Source organism: Protopterus annectens, chromosome 12.part0 (assembly GCF_019279795.1).
Source record: "Protopterus annectens isolate FY-2018-M chromosome 12.part0, PAN1.0, whole genome shotgun sequence".
NCBI lineage: Eukaryota > Metazoa > Chordata > Ceratodontiformes > Protopteridae > Protopterus > Protopterus annectens.
This window is the reverse complement of record NC_056746.1, coordinates 131,952,688-131,968,093: the sequence shown is the minus strand read 5'-3', so window position 1 is coordinate 131,968,093 and position 15,406 is coordinate 131,952,688.

The window sequence follows — 15,406 nt, the reverse complement described above, 5'->3', positions numbered from 1 at the left end:
ATATGAAGCAACTGCTATAGAGTTGAAACAATGCATGCCTGAGCATTGATTAAGTTTCAATCCAGGCATAAGCAGAAGCATATAAATTATGCTTTGTAAATATGTAATTAAACTCATAAATGGGCTTTCAATTATTAATATTTCAATATATAAAGGAATGCCATCAGTTCTGCAAAGTACTGATTGTTTTAAATTTAATTCATATGAATTACACTGAGCTTTACATTCATGTGGAATAAATGGTGAAAAATATTCCTCTCAGACACACAAAAGATTAATTTGGTGAGGGCATTCATTAAACATATTGTTGCATTTCAGCATGTGTAATGTATTTTACCAGTATAAATAATTCAGACTATAATTTATGCATTATATTGAGCAAATTGATAGCAGATACCTTGAACTCTGCCTCTAATGCTTCTACCAAAACTGAAAAAAAGTGAAAGTTAAAGACGTGTAAATAATTCTTGTTAAACCTAGGCGGTGGTTATAGGTTTGCAGCAGCAATCAGAGAATCCTAGGAGTAGATCATTCAATTAGTATCTCTAATTAACTACTGAGTATCACTGATTGAAAGGGATGGTGCATTTGTCTGTTGATGTAATCTGACAAGGAGTGGGTATGAATTAATAAATCTGCAAAACACACCCACAAGGGCTTTGATAACACTTTCTGAATTAGAATATTTTAAATTACATTTAGGCTTTCCTTTCAAAATTGAGTCATTTGCAAACTATTACTCGACATGTTTCTTTCCCATAAACTTGAATTACTCTAATTAGCTTGACACAGTAGAAAATATACTTTATATAAAGTGTCATTATCAGAATGAGTACACATACAACCTATTTAAATAGTCTGATATTTTGTCTGTGATAATTCGGCTGTGTTCTTGCCAACAGTTGGTGTGAAATACTAAAAGCAGCTTTGGTATCGAGAGACATTACTGGGTCACCTCAGACTATCAGCAAGCCTTCTAGCAGAATTCATTCCTTGGGGTATAATTAAATAAGGGCAACAAATTATGAACTTCATAATAGTTTCGCATTACCCACAGGAGGGAAAATCGATGATGCGGAGATGCCTAGCTGTATTATTTTTGTGCATCCCTGGCTTTAAAGCATCTTTTCTGTTTGACAGAAGATAGCACAGTATAAAAGTTAGCAGTAATATATTAAGGCAAACGCTGCCAAGGGAGGCAGATCAGTAGGATAAATAAGAAGATTGCAAACAGTTCAAGCATATAATTTAATACCTTTAAAGTCTAGCATCGTAAGTTGCTGAGAAACACTACCACAATTAAATAAATAAATAAATAAATAAGATGAAAATCAGTGCCTTCTGTATTCAAGGTATTATACAATAACACAAGACAAAAATCTTTTCCAGTCATTTCAAGTATTTCATTATTTATTATGCAATGGGAGGTCAGAACACACACACAAAACTAGTTTACTAATCAGGAAGAAGTCGTTACTCTGGAATAAAAATGTGGCTTCCTCTATTTGGGAATATTGCGAATAATCATGTGTTATTTATTTGACATGTCGTTTAATCTAAACTAAGGATTAAAGTCTGCAGAAGTTGCAGTTTCTAAACAGAAACACCCTTGAGTCATCAAATATACAAAAACAATGTACCCCTCTGTAGCCCCAGTCTGGGAGCAAAGCCTATATACCACCAATCTCTAAATCTATTTACACCAAAATCATACAAACTCAGAGAAAAGGGATGAGATGAAACAAACATAAACCTCATCCATTCCTTCTTCTCCAAGTCCACAATGCAGTCAGTATGGGACAAAGATAGCAACAATCTAGCAAAATATTGACAACAGGAAAATTCTTTTTAATCATTACTAGACTCACTGTCATGGGCTATGACACTGCATAGGTTTCCCCCTCTGTTTTAGAACTCCAGTTATAAAGTTGCATCTTATATATTAATGCCTGTAGATTTTTTGTTGCTGTTTTATAATAGGACACACATGGATGCAAAAGACATGTTTATGAAAAAATAAAATGCAGATGCCAGACAGTACAGAGGCAAGGTGTCTGCCTAAACTGCTGACCGGCCAACTTCTGGAATGAACTCAGGCTGCTGTTAGGGATGGCGAGGGCTGTAGCATAATTTATTTTTATTTATTTTTTTATTGATTAACATTTGTTAAGCAGGTTGGTCTGACTGGGCAAAAGGCCTTTTTCAGCAGAGACCCAAGAAGAAAAGCAACAATTAGGGTTGCCACCTTTTCAAATGCCCAGTTGTGGTACAAACATCAGATTTTGCAGGCCAAAACATACCCATGGCCAGTACAAAGTACAGAACTTCAATTTTTGCCTAAATAAAAATGTATTCTTGTAGCGTTTTAGTTGCTTATTCTGATTCTTATAACATTTAGATGTTTCAGATACAGAATAACTGTTTTATCCAACTATTACATAAAATATAGGAAATAATTTTGCCCTAAAATCTCAGGACATTTGCCATTTTTACAATTTTTTTGCAGGAATGAACTGCCCAAAGAGGGACTGTCCCTTGCAAAGTGGGACAGGTGGTAAAACTAGTTCCAATGTTACATTAGATATACATTAATTAACACAGACAGTTGTTGCAAAAGAAAAAAAATAGAAAAACAATGAATAACTGGGTTAATTGTACATAACTAGCTCAGTTTTACATAAGAAACACATTCTGTGGAAAATAATGTAACTGAGACATTCATCATCAGGGTCAAAACAGGATAATGAGCATATACATCAATGATTTATTTATTTTAGTTTACATTTGTTAACCGGTGGGGGGGGGGTCTGACTTTTTCAGCAGAGGCCTGGAGAGAAAAGATCCACACAGAAAGATAATTACAGATACATTTACAGTAGGTGTTTAAACAGCAATACAATACATATAGATTTACAATAGACATATCTTTACAGTGGTAAGAAGACAACACAATACAGGGAATGAAAAAAAACACTCATTAATAATAAGAATAATTAAATTAATATAATAAATGTTGTAAATATCAAAGTATAATCAGTGTTAAGTATATTTATGAAGAAAAGTGTAGTAATGGAATGAGGAATTTAGAAATAGCACAAACCAAGAGTAGACAAGGTGAAAAAAGTACTAAGGTATAAGGTTGAAGCTAGTATAGAGTAGAAGAGAAACAGAAGAAAAGTAAATGGAGTAAAAGCTAGAAAGAAAGACAACAGGTAGGGAGCCTATGGAAGGACTAGTATGGTAGTAGCTGAGAGGGCAGCATCCTTAGGTAATGGAAGGTAGCATATGTTGGGTCATGGCAGGGACATGACCATGATTTGTAGAAGTAGTCTTTAACTGCTATTTTAAAGATGTGAAAAATGTTAGTTCATACGTAAGTACTAAGCTAACTGCCCTTGTGAGCCATTTTAAGCATAGCCAATTATACCTTGTGAGACTCAAACCCTGCACCTTGTGTTTGTAAGGTAAACACCTTAACCATTAGGCCACCCTCCCATCTCTTAGTGATACCTCTGAATTTATGGGGTAGTTTGTTCCGGACAGTTGCTATGGAATAGCTATAAAGGAATTTACCAGTATTTTTATTGGGCATGTAGACTTGTAATAGGTTCTGCTGAGAGCTACGGAAAGAATGATTGGGAGTATAGGACTGGATGAGAGTGGAGAAAGAGGGACAGGAAGAAGGTTGATGCAAGACTGAATGAGCCAAGAGAAGCTGTAGTATTCAGATTTCGTGATGAAATTCAAGCCACTGAAGATTTCTTAGGGCAATGCAAAGGTAGGGTGGAGGCAAATTGAGCTATTTTCTTTTAGGTAAGTTCTAGTTTATTGAGAATATTTGACTGGAGGTGTGTGAGAATAGGTGCAGCATAGAGAAGTGTGGGGAGTAGAAAGGCTTGTGAAAGGGAAAGTCTGGATATTTTGTTGTGTTTTTTAATGCGCTGCTGAGTGTGTAGATTGGATTTGAAATGATCATCAATTATAACACCTAGGTGTTTGGTGTGTGGTTGAAATGAGATGGTAGTAGTAGTCAGGGAGGAGACAGAGAAGGTAGATTTATGATGCTGAGGGGAGGCAGGGATAAACAAGAGGAGTTTAGTTTTCTTAGGGTTCAGTAGTAATTCATGGGAAGTAAGCCATCTTTCTATGGAGTAGAGGGATTCTTGGGTGAGGGTAAGAAGGTGTGTGATATTGTCAGTGCAGGAGATAATTGTGGAGTCATCAGCATATTGAATAATGGTAGAGAGTGGACAAGAAGAGTGGAGGTCATGAATAAAGATGTTGAAAAGAAAGAGACCAAGGATGGAGCCTTGGGGCACCCCAGTTTGTACTGGAAGAAATGGTGATAAGTTTAATTGCCATCTCACAGCCTGGAATCTGTTAGTGAGAGAGCTGGAAAACCATGATATAGCACAGTTAGATAGGTTAGGAGAAGAAATTTTGGATAGTAGTAGTTTATGAGAAACAGTATCAAATGCTGGTGGACAATGGCCAGTCCTCTTATCCTAAGTGTACAGTATGAGGAAATCCAATGCATGTGCAACCTGTGGTGGAGCCCAGGACCCTCACAAGCTATGTCAGGTTACTGCACAGGATGGCAACATTATTATGATGTCATTGTATTAACTGCTTTCATATCTAGGATAAATGACAGGCTATAACAAGAATAATGGCTCACTGGGTCCATGTTTGCTACTCTCCTGGAGATCCCTTGCTCCTCAGGCCTATTAGAAAGTTACTGTTGAGTTCCACTCCTTGAGGAGACAAGATCCGTCCAGATAAAAGGTTGGAATAATTGGGGTCCAAGGATGGGCACACAGGGAAGCCAGAAAGGAACAACCAGAGGCTTTGAGGGACCAGAGAAAGAAATAAAAAAAAATAAATAAATGCAGAGCTCTAAATTATATATTGCATATCTTAATTATAATTCTGCTCATACTATAGAATAAAAATGTCATTTTTTTTCTAACACAGCCTAGGAATTATGCAGATTTTTTGAGAAAGGTAATAAGGTCATTAAATAAATATAAATAAATAGCATCCTTTTTATCACATTCACTGATTAAATGATAATTTTTTCCACAAAAATAACAAGTCTTTGGTTGAACCTTATATTTCACAAAACCCTTATTGCCATAAACATTAATAATACTAGGCACATGCATAACATTATCACTTCTATTTTCAGTATTACTCCACATTCCCAGCCCCAACTCCATAGTCCTCTTTTATAATATATTTTTATAGTGTCTATTACTTCTTTACAAATAATTAACAAATGTTATTTCATTTTTTTTGCTTCAACTTCAGTTCTAAACTGGATCGTTATTCTTTTTTGTTTGTCTGTAAAAAGCTTGCACCGCATATTCTGACCATGGATAAATATTTTTCTTTTGTTCATATGCACCCAAAAATGTCTCCATGGCCTGCCCACTCTCAAGTATCAAGTCACAAAAAGTCTCTTTATTAATTAAAATAAATGCTCTTTCCTTTTTTGCTTTGAAACCAAAAGGTGCTATGACAGAGTCCCAAACCTTATACCTGTCCAAACATTCTTCTTTTTACTGCTCACATGTACTGTATACTTCTTTTTTGTTTCTTTTATTTCTTCTTTCTTGTTTGCTCCTTCTCCAACAGATTGTGCAAGTTTTTGTCTCTAAACTATTTCTGGCATAGTCTCTTCTACTCCTTTTTCTTCTACTTTTTTCCACAATGTTGCTGCATGAAATTGCTGTTCCACTTTCTGGCTCACTTTGGATTACCATTTCTTCCAAATAATCATCCCGTAACCCCCCCCCCCCCCATTGGAGGGTTGTAATTATGCATTTTTCAGAGGTAACTGTCTCTCCTTCAAACAATCTCTTCTGAAAGTTTTCCTCTGAATCCATCTCAGTTACAGCTACAATCTCCTTTTCCTCCAGTGTCACTGTTTTTTCTGCACCCATATCATCAGAAAAAAAAACTTCTGGTAACTATTCTACTATTTTAACTACATTTTCAGCAACTTTTACTGCATTTTCAGCAGAAGCTGAATCAGCCATGTTTTCTCCCTACTCCTCCTGGCTGCCTCCTTGTCTGGACAGGAAACAGGAAGCCAGGATGTATAACACACAAAGCCTTCCCCGAACTACAAAGAGTAGGAGAAGTTCCCTAATGCCCTGGCCACATTTCCACTGCAGTATAAATATCACCTTGGGTACCCCTGAAAAGAGGCTACAAGCCTAGTATCGGGTTGCCACATTTTCAAATGGCCAAAGTTGGACATTTTCGGTACAAACATCAGATTTTACAGGCCGACACATACCCACGGTCAGTACAAAGGATAGAACTTAACTTTTTTGCCTAAATAAAAGCTTATTCTTGTAGCATTTTAGTTGCTTATTCTGTTTCTTATAACATTTACGTATTTTAATAATCCAAATAAGGAAGAACCAGTGCAAATATAAACCAATAAACAATCAAAAGCACTGTGTAGAAGAGTTCGAAACACCGGTCAGCCCAGTAATAATCACAAGCGTTTATTGGTAGAATAAAATAATAAAAAGCGTTAAACGCCAACTGAAATACAGCGTTTTTCGTCTGAACCGATGTCTGAAGAAGTCTGAAGTTCAGACGAAAAACGTTGTATTTCAGTTGGCGTTTAACGCTTTTTATTATTTTATTCTACCAATAAACGCTTGTGATTATTACTGGGCTGACCGGTGTTTCGAACTCCTCTGCACAGTGCTTTTGATTGTTTATTTAGGTATTTTAGATACAGAATAACTGTTTTATGCAACTATTACATAAAATATAGGAAATAATTTTGTCCTACAATCTCAGGACATTTGCCATTTTTTTAATTTTTTTGTCAGGACACAACTGCCCAAAGAGAGACTGTCCCTCACAAAGTGGGACAGGTGGTAACACTAGCCTAGTAGGACTATCCTGGTCAACAAAGAATAAATAAATAAATAATTGTTTCTATAAAACCTAAAGTGAAGCTCATTTAAATTAAAAGGCATATTTTTTTAGTTGTTGATTTCTGACTGTTCTGTTTTAATTAACAATATTATATAATTTGAGCTCTTAATTGTGGAAATGTGTTATGCATTTGAAAGCAGCATAATAAGGCTTTGTCTTATGAATTAAAATAGAAGCAACCTTTGTTTTCTTTTTATTTAAAATGTGAATGTTTATGCTGTCTAGCTGTTTGTTATGGTCAGGATCTTTTTTGCACCTGTAACAGTTTTCTTACGTCAGCCTAGCATAGCTTTCAGTCTTTCAGATCATATCAGCCTACTTTTGTTTTGTTTTGTTTTTGTTTTGTTTTTTTATGAGATCATTACATTAGAGCTTACTAGCGGATGTTGTGCTCCTTGATGTACGGCTCCAGAAGATAAGGAAGAAGAAGATGGAGAAGGTGCTATATGCAGTAACACAGAGACGTTGCATATACATATCAGGTAAACTTCAATTGACTAGAATGGCAAGAAATACAGACAGAAAGAGGCGGCCATTCTTTGCAAGATGGTTTACTAACCTCATCAGTCTGAGGCTGATTCTCTTCTGTATTGTCATGCTCGGTGTCAGGAGGAGGGACACTCATACATTTAACCTTTCAATGAGGCTATTATAATAAGCTTGATGACACAAATGGAGGTGAACAAGAGATTCTGAATAATTTGAATATAACTGATGTCTTTCTTTTGAAACGGAAGATGGCCTAAAGGTAGAGCAAACATAGGGTTAATGGAAAACAAATGATACTTACAGGAATGGAACAGAAGTATGCTTCATCTGTAGCAACAGACAGCATTTATTTGTTGACCATGTAGGAAAGCTGCATTGGGGACTTTTCTAGTCATGAATCAACCCATAAATGCAAGAATTCGATGAATACAAAGCAATATGTGTTTTATACATACTTACAGTCAAACATTTATATAATTAGGTAAAAAAAGAATGAATAGATACCAGTGATTGATGTGATATAGACTATTTTATGATCAGACAGTCAGAAACAACCTTAACTGGAGGTTTCCAATTAGAGAACAGTTGTTGGAGACAGTATATGATAACACATAGCTATCTGAATACAGTTTTACTTATGGATACACATACAGAGAGGCATTTAGTCTACAGCTACTAATCTTGTTAATTGCAATTTGTTTGCAATCTTAAAAACATGGGAGAGGCTCAAGCATGTTTTGTATGGAACTCTTATTTCTAAGTGTCATGTTCAGTGCTCGTGAAAAAAAATTGTCTGTGTTAAAATATTAATTCTATTACTTCATTAAAATTCTCTGCTGCTTCAACCTTACTGCCTTCAATGAAACAAACAGAAAATCATACACAGCATTCTATGTATACGCACTTGATTAAATCTCAATTCATTCTGCATCACCTATATTCATAAGAAAATTTGACAGAGCTGATTTTGGTGTTTAACCCACTCATTCTCTCCAATATAGTTCTTTGGAGTGTGTACCTTTAACTTTCAGTGGCTGTGGCTTGAGCCTTTAAAAATGAAGTTATCACCTTACAGTTCTAACAAATATTTATTGACAGGAGTCAAACATCAATACACTTGTGTTTGCCATCATGTATGCTTCAAGATAAAATATTATTCTACCTTGTTTGTAGCATGGTTTTGGAATTATTAATGTAATTATGAATAAGCAATATTTGACGCCTAGAGGCACAGTAGGAGATAACTGCAGAAATGCCTGGAGGTGCACTCAGCTGTAATGAATTAAGCCTTATAGACATTAACTCTGATTTCTTATAAGTAAATAACTTTAATTATATAGCAAACACTGTTTTTAAATCTATTCTTATATCTACTGGATATTGACAAAGTCTCACAGGTTTAAAATCAGATAGTGTGTGTGCTCACATTCTAAAAAAGTGCTTCACTATGGGGTGAATAATACTATAATAACTAGAGGGGTATAACCCCCTAAGCTAAGCATTGAGTACCTAACCCTGTTGTTTTCCTTGTTTCTAAAGTAAGTCTGCCAGTCTGAAATATAGATTAAGCTGCTTCTGACTTTTGTTAATACATGCCTTACTGTGTTGCTAAAAGTTAAAGTTCAGATCAAGCCACATTACCCATCCCATAATGCCTTGATACTACTCAGAGGTCATTTTAAACTGTGAAATGAGAACGTGCTGCTCAGTTCTTCATAGTAAGACTTGCCTCCGTTAATCCATTCCAAATATGTGTTACCACCATTTGGCACCAATTAGTTCTCTCTTGATGCTGGAATTTGTTTTTATTTTTTAGATTAAACAGAATTTCTTTCCTTGGATCCAAGTCTGCATTCAACTACATCAAGAGTGGATGTTTCTCTCTCCCTGGGAAAAAAACTGCTTTCCTAGACATCTTTGCTGCATTCATTTATGTATAATTACCTTCTCTCATGACTCTGGGATACTTCATCTTTAGGAAAGGAAACACTGGTCATTTCATCACTCAAAAAATGTACACTAGAATCTGATCACCCTGACAGGGGCCTCCATTTTTCAAACTTTCCATCTGTTATAATGTTCTTGAGAAGTTGAGATTTGTTCCTACTTGAGTCATTTTTCATAGGTTCATAGGTTCATAGGAGGTTACTAACCTAATGGCCCTAGGGCCTTTACAAGTGTAGCTATGTAATGTTTATATTCCCTAAATGAACATGGTTAGATGTTCTTTATTTGCAGAGTGAGTCTATGATCACCACCAACTGCCCCTATCCATGAGGGACATGGGTGCCACCCCCAGGGTGGCACTTTCGGTCTTTTATCTAATTGTCTAGGTTGTGCTTAAATAGGGTCACTGAGTAGCTCTGCTTCATGTGAATTGGGAGTTTATTCCAGAGGTGCATCAATTTCTGGGAGATATATCTGTCTCTCAAGCACATTCTGTTAATGTCACAGACTAGGTTGAGGTCCCTGGAGCAAGTGACTCTTGTTCTATTTGATTTACACACATGCAGCATTTCCATTAGGGCAAGGTCAGAGAATGCTCTGTAGGCCAGGTACAAGCCACATCTCAGCAACCTGCAGGATACAGTGACAGGGCTTTCAGTCTTTCCAAGTAGGTCATGTTTTGGAGGCCCAGAAATTTCTTGGTGAGAAACTCCTGTGGTCTGTCTAGCTGTTGCAAGTGTCTGGTGAGGTACATACAAAAGGGAGCATTGTACTCTATTAGTGGTCTGATGAGGGTCAAGTACAGAGGAGTTATAACATTTACTTATGAGATGTGCAATGTAGAAGGCTTTCCTTTCCACTGTGGACACATGGTGATCAAAGTTAAGGTTGCTATCAATCTGTGTTCCTAAATCTTGCACCAGTGGGTTTGAGCTTGGGGGGGGGGGGTGCTGTCAATATTGTAATTTGCAGGAACTTCCTCTTTGCTAAAGGGGATAATAATGCACTTTTTTGCATTTAGTTTTAGTCCATGACTTTGGCACCAAGCATTTATCTGTGTTTAGCCCCTTTTTGTAATATGTTAATATTGTTGGGGGACTCAATGATTACACCCAATTTGCAGTCATCAGCAAATTATGTAAACCAAAGGCCATCTACTTTTGTCTGGACTTCCAAGAAATGATTTCAAACAGTAGAGGGCCCAGCACAGATCCTTGTGGTACACCACTGGTAACTGGTCTACTGGTAGAAGTGGAATCCCCAACGTTGATAGCATGCTTTCTGCCAGTGAGCTAGTTGGCTACCCATCTAGTGATGTGTGGGTTAATCCCCAGCTGGGAGAGTTTCTCAATAATACTGGAGTGGGGGATTGTGTCGAAAGCCTTGGCCAAGTCAAGATAGGTGGTATGTACTGTTTTGCCTTCATCCAGGGCTCTGGTGACATTCTTGAAGAAGTCCACCAAGTTTAATAATCACGATCTTCCCTTAACAAAGCCAAACTGGGTCATCTAAAGAGTCTGAAGGTTACCTCTGTCCTTGTTGATAAGGTCGATGATGATTATTTATATGACCTTGCAAATATGTCTGGATAGGATTATGGGTCTATAGTTCCCAGGGTCATTATACTACAATGAGTTTAGAGAGGAATGCAAATTTTTACATTTGCTATTACTAGAGAGGGGATACCCAGAAGAACTAATTAATAATATTAAATATGAAGTAGCAGCAAGTAGAAGAGAACAATTTGGCCCTGTCCTGGGGGATGCTAGAACTAGTGCAATGCAGCAAAACATAGTGAGGGTAGCAAATTATAATGCTAATACAGCCTTTATTACAGAATTTAATGTGAACATTTTAGGTATTAATAAAATTGTGAAAAATGAATGGGAAAGATTTATGGGATTTATGGATCTGCCATTTTCAGAAAAATGGCCCCTTAAATTTGTATATAAAAAGGGTAAAAATTTGAAGAATTTTTTTGTAAGCTAATAGAGCGGACAATGGGATTCCTAGTAATAGACGTAAAGGGACATGCAAATGTGGGGGGGGGTGCCAACAATGCCAATATGTGTCTGATAAGGAGAGTCTTGTATTGACAAGCTGGGGTAGAACACTTTGTAGTTATAAGTATTACAATTGTAATAATGAAAGGGTGGTTTATTTGGTGACGTGTAGCTAGTGTGCCTCACTTTATGTAGGCAAACTAAAGAGACGGATTTATGAACATATAAACTATATTAAAAATAAGAACGAGACCAACACCCTCTTTAAGCACACAATTGTATGTGGACAGGCTAGGTTTAGTTTCTTTGTACTTGAAAGTATCCCCTTAGATATTAGGGGGGGACCTTGGGAGACCTGTCTTGAGTATAGAGAACTGTACTGGCAGGTATTCCTGGATGCAGGGAAACAGCCTGGGCTTAATGGGTATATTTCTATTTTACCCTTACTAAAATTAAGATCAGCCAAGCTTTAAATGTAAGGTAAAATAGCATACTAATTTACTTTCTTTATACCTAAGGCCCACTCTTTTTTAGATATAATTTCTCTCTCTAGAAATATTTTGACATTTGGCAAGTAGATGGCGCTAAGACCATCATTCATACATATGTATTGAAGTTCTTTCACAGTATGAGGTTTTATGATGAACTTATTTTATATTAAATATATTTATTGGAGGAATTTTGGCAGCATAGAATGGGATTGTATTTATATGTGTTACCTTTGTTTTTTATACTGTCTTTATCTACTAATACACGTAGTTAAAAACAGAGTTGAGTAATTTAAAAAAAAAGTTATTTTTTAAGTTACCATCATAATGAATTTTTTAATCAGGAGGGGGACCTGATTGGTTTGCTAATTTAAGTTAAGTATATAAGAGCAGTGATTTTATTGTGTGTGGGTTATTGTCTGAAGAAGTCTGTTGTGGTAGACGAAAATGTGTTAGAAATTGTAGCATCTTTCCGTTTCATCATAGTGGTCTGAGTACTATAAATCTGGGTTAGTCTCTGGGCTCAGCATAGTTATTTTAACATGGAGTTTGAAATTATGCTAAGGCATTGAATAAACAGAAATTAAAAACAAGAAAACAGCAGTTAGGAGAGAATGCATGGTGTGTTAATAAGAAAAGAAAGCTGAAAATGCAGGGATGCTCTAACAGGTTTATGGCAGCCCAATTAAATAAGGAACAAAATGCTGTTAAGAAATTTACATTATAAATCTATCTAGGACAATGGGTCAATTCAAGACTTTCTGTTAGGCATGGGGGATTACTTCTCAGAAATTAATTTCAAGAAGAATAACAGAGAAAGATAGATAAATAAGTACATTCTTACTAAACCTGATGATGAGGACCTTACCACTGATCCTTTAGAAATGAATACCATAACATTGCAAGCATTTATACACTCTCAGAATATACTAGAACAGTTCAGATATAGAGCTGCACCATGCCTTTTGTACTCTCGTAGCTTAACTCTCTGAGAGACTCTTTCCTGGGAAAGCCCCCAGTATGGACGGGCTTACTTCCAACTTTATCAAAACTTTTAGGGAAGCACTAACTTGACCACTATATGCATTCTATGAAGAATGTGAAGCCTCTGGTCTCTTACCCCGTGCATTAGCGTTCAAAGTCCTTATGTTTCCTAAACCTAATAAGGATACAACACTCCCTAGCAGTTATTATCCTATCTCACTACTCCAATTAGAGTTAAAGATCTATGTCAAGGTATTGGCTAATAGAATGATTCAGTTTCTTCCAGAATTAGTTTCCAACTGCCAGCAAGATTTCATCAAATATAGAATGGGTAGCTCAGATTTAGTAAGAACATGGCTGAATAATCATTCGCAGTGCTGACATTTCAATATTAATGCAACGGCTATCCACATTTCTAAAAAAAAGAGTTTGAGTCTTTCTTAGGACTTGTTATGCCCTCTACTTCACACATTCTCATTGCCTGCCTCTTTCATTTCTAAATGAAAGCACACTGATCCATCAGCCCAAGTAGTTATGGGAGGCATTACATCCTGGGTCAATGCCCTAAACAGAGGCATGTAGCAGGGTTGTCCTCTCTCTCTCCTCATACTCTTTATTATCAGTATATATCAGAAGTCATATGCTGTACAACTTAACAATGTTGTGGTCCCTGTTTCCATGTGGTTTGCTGATAACTGTGTAGTTTGGACCTCACATCCCCAAAGCACCTTTGACAGTGTGATTTTCTGTTTCAGAGACTTGGAATTCCTCATGGACCTTCAGTTTAATCCTCAGAAAATGCTATTATTTCCTGTCTCAAAAGGAAGTAGACTTAGTTTGCTCCCTATGCAAATAAATCTAATTAGAAATTGGCCTCTGAGTGTGATTACCTAGGTATTAAAATGACAGTACATCCAGCAAAAATCATGCATGTAAAATGTAAACCTCTTCTTCATTGGCTATAGGATAAAATATGCTGCTGGAAGAACTCGTTTCTCCAATCCCTGACCAAGATTTAATTATTTAATTCAGAAGTATGTTCTTCTTAGGTACTATACACAATGCAACATCTCTCTCCTCTATATACAACCACCAACCAAAAAAAAAAAAATTCAAGCTCTCACTTCAGACATTCCCTGGGACAAGACTCATCAATAGAAATAAGCTATCTTTACCCAATCACAGTGGTAGTGTTAGCCTCCCACTGTTTTAAAATTATTATAAAGCAAATGCTAAGCATCAAGTTATTTGGTCAAGACTCCAGCCCTTTCTGCTCTGACTTATTCTGGAAATAACTTGCCTTGAATCATCCCTTAATGGCAACTCCCTCCCTGGTGCTAACAGAATATGGGACCCAGGGGGTTGGGAGGCATGGGTTATAAACAAGGCATTTACATAGGGATTTCAGTTTCAAAAGGGCAATCTATGAAGAGACTATGGATCGTCAAACCTTTGTTAACTGATAATGACCCTAAATAATGAATCAATTGTGCCATTTCTGGGCGTCTCTTTTTAACTGACATTTTGGACCTCGATACAGGGAAGATAAAATATTTCAACACACTTCACTCCCATTTCAAAAATGCTAAATTATTATGGTTGTAATATCTCCAACTACAACATATTTGTGGGGACTCTAAGCTACACAGTGAAATTATACATGATGATAGCTTAGCCATCATTAAATGCAAACTTCAGATAACTACATGAGAAGCTGACATTGAATCATTTCTTTAAAAATCTGGACCTCACACAGAAACAAAATATTAGCACCTAATGGAGAAATGGTCCTCTCTCTGTGGGCAGTTAATTCAATTTGAGAATGATCTTCATTGGATCAGACGTACTAGCTTCCACAATATCACTACCATTCTCTAGGTTTCTATTGTTAAACCATTCCACCAGTGGCATTACCACCCTCTTAAGCTTCACTCATGGTATCTATCTCCATTCCCTTACTGTTGGCATTGTAATCCCCCCTTGGTGGATGATTTACACATGATTTAAGCTTGCCCTAAGATAAAGACAATGTGTCATACAGTAATTGAAGCAAGTCAATAGACTACCAGAAGTCAACTACCTCTGATGAAGATCCCTGCATTTTGGTTATGGAGACATACAACTCAGAGTCCCATACAGTTTATGCTAGAATTCCAGTGGACTAGACTAGTTAGTTCTTCTCTGATAGGCTTTATTTTTATTTGTAACTGCTGGAAGCTTTAACCAGTTGACTGGCAAGATCAGGTTCTTAAACTTTTAGTAGATTTACTGGGCGATATCTTCCTAAATCAGATACACCACAGTGAAATTCTTGGTGGACTATTTTCATCTTCATGATTTCCAGTAGTAATCAGGCATAGTGCATATGTCATCACTGACCTTGTACTCCAAGACATTGTTGGGAGTAACCTTTCAAGCCTACAACAATTGTTAAGTGATCAAGAACCAGAAATCAAATGTGTCCTATAGTCTTATACCTGACTGATATATTGGTCTTATTTTCCCTTATAAAGCCTCACTCCGTATAGAATA